Raw genomic sequence first — 9,735 nt, forward strand, 5'->3', positions numbered from 1 at the left:
CAAAACTCATCTTAAAATACAAACATTGCCTAAAAGCTCAGGCCCGTAACGTTTAAAAGTCTACTTTATTAATGCTTTATATGTTCAAATGTTTTTGTACATCAACAACAATTTTGTATTCCCTTACTTTTCACGATATTGTTATGTAGATGCGAAACAAATAATATTAAACATTGAAACGTTTCATCAGCTCTTCGACTTTTGAATATCATGGTCTTGATGATAAATAATTGTTGAATGTATGTTTATATTTCCAAGTAAACGATAAACAATTGTTTTTGTTGTTGTTTTTTTCCAGAAATATCTTAATTCAAACATAAGCTGCCATTATAACATCAAACTAATATTCTTTGGCAAAATTGAATGGTTTGAAAGCGATGTGTTAAGTTTTGGTTAAGGGGAAGTAACTTAAACCAATTTTAAAAGTAGTTCTAATTTTCAATAATTTCATTTCGAAAATGCTTGCCATTTTGGGCTGTTATCAAATATTGGAGTTGTTACATTATGTTATTATAAAAACTAAGGTGTTTTATTATGTTATAACAGTTTGAAAAGAAAACACTTTATGTGCTATTGAATTTAGATTAAAATATATTTATATTGTAATTTGATTCTCTGTAAGGACACTTATAAGAAGACAAATTATATTACACATAATTGTATTTATATAATGTAATAGATGGAAGGACTGGTATTTATTATACTCTCTGATAATCACATTTAGGTTGCAGGTTTAAATACATGCTTGCTAATGTTTATGATGCAAAGATAGGTCGTTAACACCTGAATCGTATACTTCCATAATAAGCATACATTTGCTTACCTTGGACTTGGTATTTCAATTGGGGACATTCTGCCAGGGCTGCAATGAAGAAAATAATTATTATTTTCCATTAGTACACAGATATTATGTGGAAACCTAATGAAATATATGTTCATTTTTCAATATTATCATTTCGACAGTCCTTACCATTTCAGGAGTCGTTATTCTATAATACTCTAGAAGCTAAGAGGACTTTATGTGATAAAACTATATTTCGGAAAAAAAAACTTGAAGTTTTGCTATTGAATGTAGATTAATGTTCATTTATTAATAGTGTGTTTCTTACTTCTGCGACAAGACTTCTCGAACAAAATATTTTTGTTGTAAACGGAATCGCCAGAATGCTAAACCAGATTGGTAACACCTTTGACGTTTTAAATAATATGCTGACTGTTAAACTTTACAGAAGTAGTGCATTTGTAGTGTTTTTTTTCAGATTCCGGCAAATGGGTTCGTCTATTATGGCAATGATTTTAAATAATTTCCCGATGAGCCCATTTTACTTTTCTTCAGTCAGATAACCTCATATCTAATCGTATAGAGCAAGACACTCGTGCTCCATCAGGATTTTGGCAAATTTCGTCATTATATTATCGATTCTATTAAGATATTAAATTCGGAAACTCAACTTGTCAATACGTTTCTATCTCCACGTTCGGGAAACTAGCTATTAATGTGTATGCCATTAACTAGAAATCTGATTTCCAGGATGTTGGAAGATACCGCTAATTTTTATATTGATCGTTGTAAGCAAGGAATAAAACGAATGGTACATGCGTCTAATATCCTAACCTTATTTCAGCCTTGTTTTATCCTAACAAACTCGCCTTAAACCAGCCTGTATCTTTGCGTCATTCCTTCCGTCTCCTTGAAAACGATGATAAAAAGGGGTGACTTTTAAAATGTAGGTGACATCGTTTCAATATATGCTGTTGTATTACTAGTATCTATCCTCTGTCCCCTGAATTTCAACCTAGATTTACGAAATATGGTGAGAATATCAGGCCCCTTTTAAATTCTTTTACATGTCACGGCCTCATACTGACATGTTCGATTTGTTTCTGCTGCAACTTAACAACGAGATTGTTGAAATTGACGAGTTCGCTGAACTATTGCTTGTATCCTTTAAACCAGTGAATACCGAAACTCTTTATAGTTTAATTACAACGAACAAATATGTACTACTACACGGCAGCGTAGTAAAATAATGCGTTCTTTCAGCCATGTCTTTGAAATGTATAAAGACCCCTACCTTGCAGAACTTGTGCACATTTTTCATATATATCAACTTTCATATGTATGATACCTTTTTGAATGCATATCCTTACAGCAAGAAAAAACAACATTTGTTTTTGACAAGCTCAGTCCGTTTCCTAACTACACATTTGTAACACATATCATCATGGTCTTAGGTGTTAATTTTTATTCAGAAGTAAAGCCCGACATTTGAACAACCATTGAATGAGCGAACACATTACAAACATAACATTACCGGTTCTTTATTTTTACTTTGTTTATTTATTTATTTAACGTGTAGTCAAATTTAATCCATTTTTTTCTAAAAATAAACCGACACTATTGTTCAAAGGACCTTACATTTAGAACTCAATACCAATAAACGATGAGGGGCGTCTTGATAAAAACACATGGATACTCAACTAACAGTCTCTTGCCGAGAAATATACTATTTAACAAACTAATAGAATGTATGTTTAAAAGAAGAATTCAATATTAAAAAAAAGTTCAATAACAAAACGTTTGTTCTGATAAATTTTGAACTCATAAGAGTTACTGTTTGTTTATAATATATTTTCTAATAAAACGCAAAGAACAATTTCAAATTTTCCAAATGTGGTTTATATAATTGAGGCTAAAGTTTAAGGGCCGAATTCAGAACAACCACTCTCACTCACACTCCTCTGTAATCACATAACAGTCGATATATTTTCTTGTGAAAGGTCTATCCGTATTTACAGGTGTGAGTGAGACTCAAGTGTTTTGCGCAAGTGGGATATTTGTGAGTGCTCGGCTAGGCCACTTGAACCACCCTCGAGGATTGGTTGTGAATACGAATGAGTGTAAGTGGTAAAAGTACATGACAAGTAGAAAATATTAATTATGCCAGAATTTGAAACAAATAAGGGCCATCCTCGTTCCCAGGACATCTTTAAGAGACCGAGATAATCCGTTGAAGTACGTGTGCTTCAAAAACGTTGCCTTATTTTAAAATTAAATATTCAAAACCATGTGCCAATCATCTATTTGTATTGTTGCGTAATGGTCTTGAACGCCCACCAAACTTGATGGTTGCGTTTCATCGATGGCTGCAAGAACATACAGCTGAATTTACACGAAACCAGCAACCTAGCGGCATGAAGTTAGCGGCCTAGCGGCATGAAGTAAGCGGCCTGATTTTTTTCTCTATATCAAAGTAATTGGCAGAAATACTGGCAGATCTTGAACGTGTTTAAAAATATGAAAAAACGTACATTTAATTTTTCAATACAATTTGTTTACAATACGTTTTAACGTTGTGCAACAATTCAATGTCACATGTTTCATGTCAACTAATTTCAATTGATCGAACATCGGTATTGGATAATAATACAAACTTTTATTTTGTATACTCTATTTAATATCGTCTTTTTTCACCGGAGGATGCAACATATACTATATTTGAAACAATCACAATTTTACAACCAGGGAATACACCAATGCAAAAAGTCATGTTAAGCTATGTACAAAACTATATAAATGCAATTCATGTGTAATAAATATAGTTATATATGGTGGCCTAAGCCAGAACATGGACACATTATGATAAGTAATTCGATGTACAATTTAACCAGGAAGAAGAGAGATGATATCACTAGCGTTACTTTTTTCCCGGACTATGATGCGATCTGCTTATTTGACCACTACCAAGAATCTGGTGTTTTGTCAAGACTTGTTTATAACACATGGTCGACTTTTACAGCAAATCCAGCTCTTCAGTTTCTCTAAGACTGTGATCATGCTCAAGCTAAACAGTCAATTATCAACTAAATTTGTTCAATCGCCAATGTCTTGCCAACAATTTTGTTTTCCATATTGATGATGATGTATATATTTGCTTTACTTATATTGCTCCGGAGTCATCGCCGGTCCACAATATGTATAGTGTTGATGTTTTCACACAGCTAGAACAAGATATTATATTGTTTAGTCAGCGTGGAAAAATATTTTTGTCAGGTGACTTTAATAGCCGTACTGGTAGTAAAGGCGATTTCATTCAATTTGATCGTAGTATTGATGTCAATGACGTAATTACTATAGATACTCCCACGCCTCGCACCTCGCGAGATATAACTTCTAATCGTTTTGGTGATTTTTACTTGACCTTTGTAAGGCAACCAATCTGCGAATAGTTAACGGTCGATGGCCGGGAGACCGTGGGAATTTTACCTGTATGACCCATAACGGGGCTAGTGTCGTTGATTATTTATTGACACATCATGATAATTTCAATCTGCTTGACAATTTCTCAGTGGGTGATTTTAATACGTTTCGAATCATGCACCATTGGCGTTTTCATTCAAGGTAAATACAGTACACAGGGATCCGAGTAGCAGCAATACTAAAAATAAATATTATAAATTTGATATAAAGTATAAAGACGCTTTTGTGAGTGATATTTCAAATAATATAGACAATTTGATATTTGATTTAAATTCTGAAATTAGCGGGCAGGGGAATAAAGATAGATTTACTTCGATTTTTACTAAATATATATGTGATAAAGGAAATAAGTATTTTCAAATTTTTTCTCAAACGTCAGTCTTTTATTTCCAAGACGGAAAAGTTAAACAGGATTGGTTTGATGCTGAAAGTAAACGCAAATATGACGTGTATAAAAACGCTGTATGCCAATTTAACCTTACATTTTCGGATACTGATCTAATTTCGCTGTATGTGGCAAAAAAAGATTCTAAGTATCAGTGTCGGAGGTCAAAAAATTCATTCAACTTTACACGTAGTCGTAAAATGAACGATTTAAGAAGGAAGTCTCCGAGGGAGTTTTGGAAAATATTTAAAAACGGGAAAAAAGCAAATAATGGTGATACTATTTCTAATGAGGAATTTCAAACTTTCTTCAGTAATCTTATGTCAGGTAGTGATTTCAGAGGCGAGGAAGAATATAATGGTTTTATTGGGGAATTTGATTCTGGTTTAGACCATAACTCTACTTTCGAGTCATTAGATGTGCCTATTTCAGATGATGAAATTTTGAAAGCTATCAAGAAGTTAGGTTCGAATAAGGCAACCTCTATTGAAAACGTTTTATATGAGTATTTTAAGGTATCAGTACCACACATTATTAGACCATTGAATTCCTTTTTTAATCATATATTGAACACGAAATCGTTCCCTCGATCATGGGCAACTGGTGTTGTTATTCCAATCTACAAAAAGGTAAGGTATTTGCACAACAGTTTCAGTGTTTTTAAAAATTAGACCTAGTTTTGCTGTTTTCCATAAACAAGTAGTTGTCATCTTTTGTTTGTAAACTACAATGTAAAATAAACTTAAACTATTTTTACACAAATATTTTATAGAATTCCGAATTTTGATCACATACTTTTACTTTGCATTGCCTATTGAATTTGTATTGATATCTGAAAGTATAGTCACATGTCTTTGATTGAAAGATACAAAGAAAAGGACATTTGGTGCTTATCTGATGTATCAACATACCTAAATTAAGTTTTATTTTCACACGTTTGTCAGTAATGTTGTTCACACACTATTTATGCAGTAATTAGAAGGCATCCCCTTATCGGGAATGGACTAGATAGATTGTTTACTCTATTGGTAGGTTTCGCTCGCGCCAAAATTTAGAGAGCTTGAGCCCAAAAGTTGAGACTGAGCCAAATAGTTTGTACCTTCAAAAATAAAAAGGGCCTCTTACATACTTGTCACTTAGATTATGTATTATGTAGTATGTATTGCATAGAGTATTCCAGATAGAATACATGGTATGAATTCAAAACGGTATCTTAAATATGGAAGTACATATATATTAAATGTTTGCACAAGTTCTACAGCGAAGTTGTAGTGTTAAACATTCAATAGCCTATTGTTACACGGGCTTGATAATACCCACATCAGTCGTTATCAAATTCGATTTGAATTGACAGAGAACGTGGTGTTGTGGGTTTGGCCGGCGTTTGTGGTTTTAGACAACCACTGAAAAAACAAGATTAGTCACAGTATGTGACGAATGCCTTTGAATGTTACATTGTACTTTAAACATTGTCAATATATAAAAATTGACGAAAATAGCAAAGAAATGTTCATTATGTCTTACCAATATGGCTGGTGTATTCTCAAGACCAAAGTCATGGCATTATGTCTTACCAACACGGCTGGTGCATTTGCAAGACACATTACATTATGTCTAACAAATATGGCTGGTGCATTTGAAAGACTTCATGGTATTATGTCTAACCAATAATGCTGGTACATTTGTAAGACCACAGTCATGGCGTTAAGTCTAACCAATATGGCTGGTACAATTGCTATACAATATGGCATTATGTCTTACCAATACGGCTTGTGGCCTTGCAAGACCACTTGACATTCAGTTTAACCAATATAGCTGGTATATTTGCAAGCCCCAGTTGCAATTTGTCTAACCAACATGGTAGGGAAAATTTGCAAAACCCAATGAAATTATGTCTGTGCCAAAGGATTGCTTGAGAACAATACAGCGTGGAACTTGCAATGCGACATTGCCTTTATCTGTCAAAAACGATAGGGCAAAATATTTTGAATTGCTTCTGAACATAAAAAATACAACCCATTTTTGACAACCTTCGCTCTCGTGTCCTTATATACAGCATCCAATAGTAAACAAACTTTTATTGAGACATTGACCTTAGAGGTAGGGACACGGGTCTTGCATACGGCACGTTGTCTTGGTATGTGGAACACATGTGACAAGTTATTATAAAATATGTCCTTAAAAAAGAAAGCTACAGCCCGTCTAAATATGTCAAACACAAGTGGCAAGTTCTTTTTAAATGTTTTCATACATAAAAACCTTCAGGACCGGACGCGACCACATAAACACAAAGTCACATTTGGAGCATTTGGAGCATTCCATAGTATTCAAACACTAAGTGTGACCTTGACGTTAGAGGTATTGACACGGGTCTTGTAGGTCGTCTTTGTATGTAAATTACATGTGACATGTTATTTTAAAATATGTGCATATATCAAAAGTTACAGCCCGGACACGACCACCTATACTCTATGTCCTTATATTCGGCATTCTATTGTCTGAAAACACTACATTTGAGCTTGACCTTAAATACCTTATACGCGACACATCGTCTTTATATGCCGAACACATTTGTTAAGGTATTTAATCAAACAAAATAAAGTTTAAGCCCGGACGCGAGAAGTGGAGCCAGATACACGGACAATCGAACGTACGTTATAAGCTTGTTTTTTCAAACATTTGAAATATTTTTGAACACGACTATTTCTTGTTTGTGATTTTATGTTCTATGTCTTTGGCGTTTACCCGGTGCCACAAAACCTGGTCTATGTTTAAATTTTTGCTACTGAGCTTGTTTCTTTAGCTTTTTGCATAAATATCCAAATGATAATGAACTGCTTAATGTTTATAACAGTTAATAATTAAAGTATGCATACTTTTCAGACCTTTAAAACTACCGTGATTAAACAAATTAGCCATGATTGTGCGTGTGTAAGCAAAACCATGTGTGTATGCTTTCACTTAAAAATATAGGTAGTTTTACATACATACTTACATCTCAATGGTGTCCACTATCTATCATCACAATCCTGCTAACAACATGTTAACTTATGGGATATAATTGTTACGCAATTTAGCAACGCAATACCATTTTCAGGTATAGGTAAATCCAGTGTTGTTCAACAACGACTTTACATAATTTAGCCAAGTGAAATTTGAGCCACTTTGAGCAATTGTTCTATACACCAGTGCTGCATATGAATCCTTTTCAATGACTAGTTTGTTCCAGAAATTAATAATACGTTTATTGATAGTCATTTTATTAGGATACCGGCCTAATTCTCCGTAAAGCATATACGCTGGAGTACATTTTCTAGAATTTGTAATTTAACGTAAGAAATCAAAGTGAATTTTTTTAATATCCATCAGTATTTTTAAAGCCGATTACTTCACAGCCATATGTAAGGATTGGTAAAGTTGTGTGGTCAAATAGCTTAAGTTGTAAATCTATTGGCAGATCGAGATTATATATTCTTCTATATACTAAGTGGAGTGCTTTTTTACGTGTTGAATTAAATGGTCTTTTGCTTTATTGAACTTTCTTGTTGGGCTAAATACAATACCGAGATATTTATAATTATCGACTTAATAATTCATCGTTAATCTTAAATGAGTAGTTTCTCCATTTTCTTCTGTTGGTGCCGAATATCATAACCTTTGTTTTATTTATATTGATGTAGAGTTTCCATGTTTTACAATATTCTTCGAAGTCATTCAAGCATTTCTGAAATTCATTCGCTGACCTAGCAACCAAGATGGTGTCGTCTGTGAATAACAAAACCAGGATATCTAAGTAGTGGATAAAGTCGTCTACAAAACATGCATACTATCATGATGATATTTGTTAGAAATGTGTAGCTAGTAAACAGAATGAATTGGTCGTAAAATATTTCAACAAATGGTATTTTCCTGATGTAAGGGTATGCATTTAAAACGGTATCATACATATGAAAATACATATATGACCAATGTGCACAAGTTCTGCAGTAGGGAAGTAGTGTTATACATTCAATGGCGTATTGTTAAACGAGACTGATAATTCCCACATTAGTCTTTATACAAATCGGTTTACCTTGACGAAGGAGAAGGTAGGCTGGATTCGCTACACTTAACTGAGTGTTCAGTTAAACCACTGAAAAAGTGCAAAACATACTTCACTGTTTAAGAGGACATGTAGAAATGCAAGTACAAAATAATACACTTACATTTATTAATTAAAGAATGAAAATGATTTGATTAAAATAACTTTTGACTGATTTTATTGTAAGGCAGTCATACATAATATATGCACATAGATGCATAACCTTAACCTCAATATTATTTAAAACAACAAAATGTTATTTCGACATTCTTTGATGCTTTTTATTAAATTATACATAATAAACAAACATAAATAATTACGTGATACAAATACATAAGAACAAACGTTTTCTTTTTAACAAATGTTGTTTTTTTGAAATATCAAAAATTGTTTTAAGCACAACGTTGAAATTCATACAACATTGTAACTTCATTATTTTGTTAATTATAATGTTTCTCGGTAAAAGCCTGCTGATTATCCATGTGTTCTTTATCAAGGCCCTAAACATCCTTAACTTTCAGCCATTCCGCCCCTCTCCGTTCTATTATTATTCTATTATAAATGTTGGGTCCTTTGCCCTATAGTGTTGGTGATTTTGAAAAAATGGAGCAAATTTGGCTGTTCGCCATTCATCAATGGTCGTCATCTTACGTTTATAAACTACGATGTAAAATAAAAATAATCGTTTGTACTAATATTTATTTGAAAGTATAAGCAAATATTTATTATTCAAACATACAAAGAAAAGGACTTTGGTGCTTATCCGATGTATAAACTTACCTTGCGCGCTTTTTGGAAAAGTCCCATGGCCTTCCATGGGAGCTGCAAATGATTAAACATTGTATGAAAAACAAGAATTTAATTTTGAATGCTCGGACTGTACATGTTTTAGAATCATCAGCCGTTTATTTCAAACTGTTCATATTTTGTTTTTGCTAGGATTTAAACCGTGTTAATAGTAGTCTTAAATAACTTAAAACATCTAGTAGATTGTATACAATTTAAAAA

The 9,735-nt window shown here is 33.0% G+C and overlaps 1 protein-coding gene across 1 annotated transcript in view; it reads right to left on the reverse strand.

The window, feature by feature from the left end:
- Window positions 1-9,517, reverse strand: part of LOC128240549 (uncharacterized) — a 79,793-nt gene extending 70,276 nt beyond the window's left edge. Inside the window, exon 1 of the mRNA XM_052957221.1 lies at window positions 9,508-9,517. The gene's annotated coding sequence lies outside the window, so the exon portion shown is untranslated. The remainder of the gene's footprint in view (window positions 1-9,507) is intronic.
- Window positions 9,518-9,735: the final 218 nt, after the last annotated feature.

This window comes from Mya arenaria, chromosome 7 (assembly GCF_026914265.1).
Source record: "Mya arenaria isolate MELC-2E11 chromosome 7, ASM2691426v1".
Lineage (NCBI taxonomy): Eukaryota > Metazoa > Mollusca > Bivalvia > Myida > Myidae > Mya > Mya arenaria.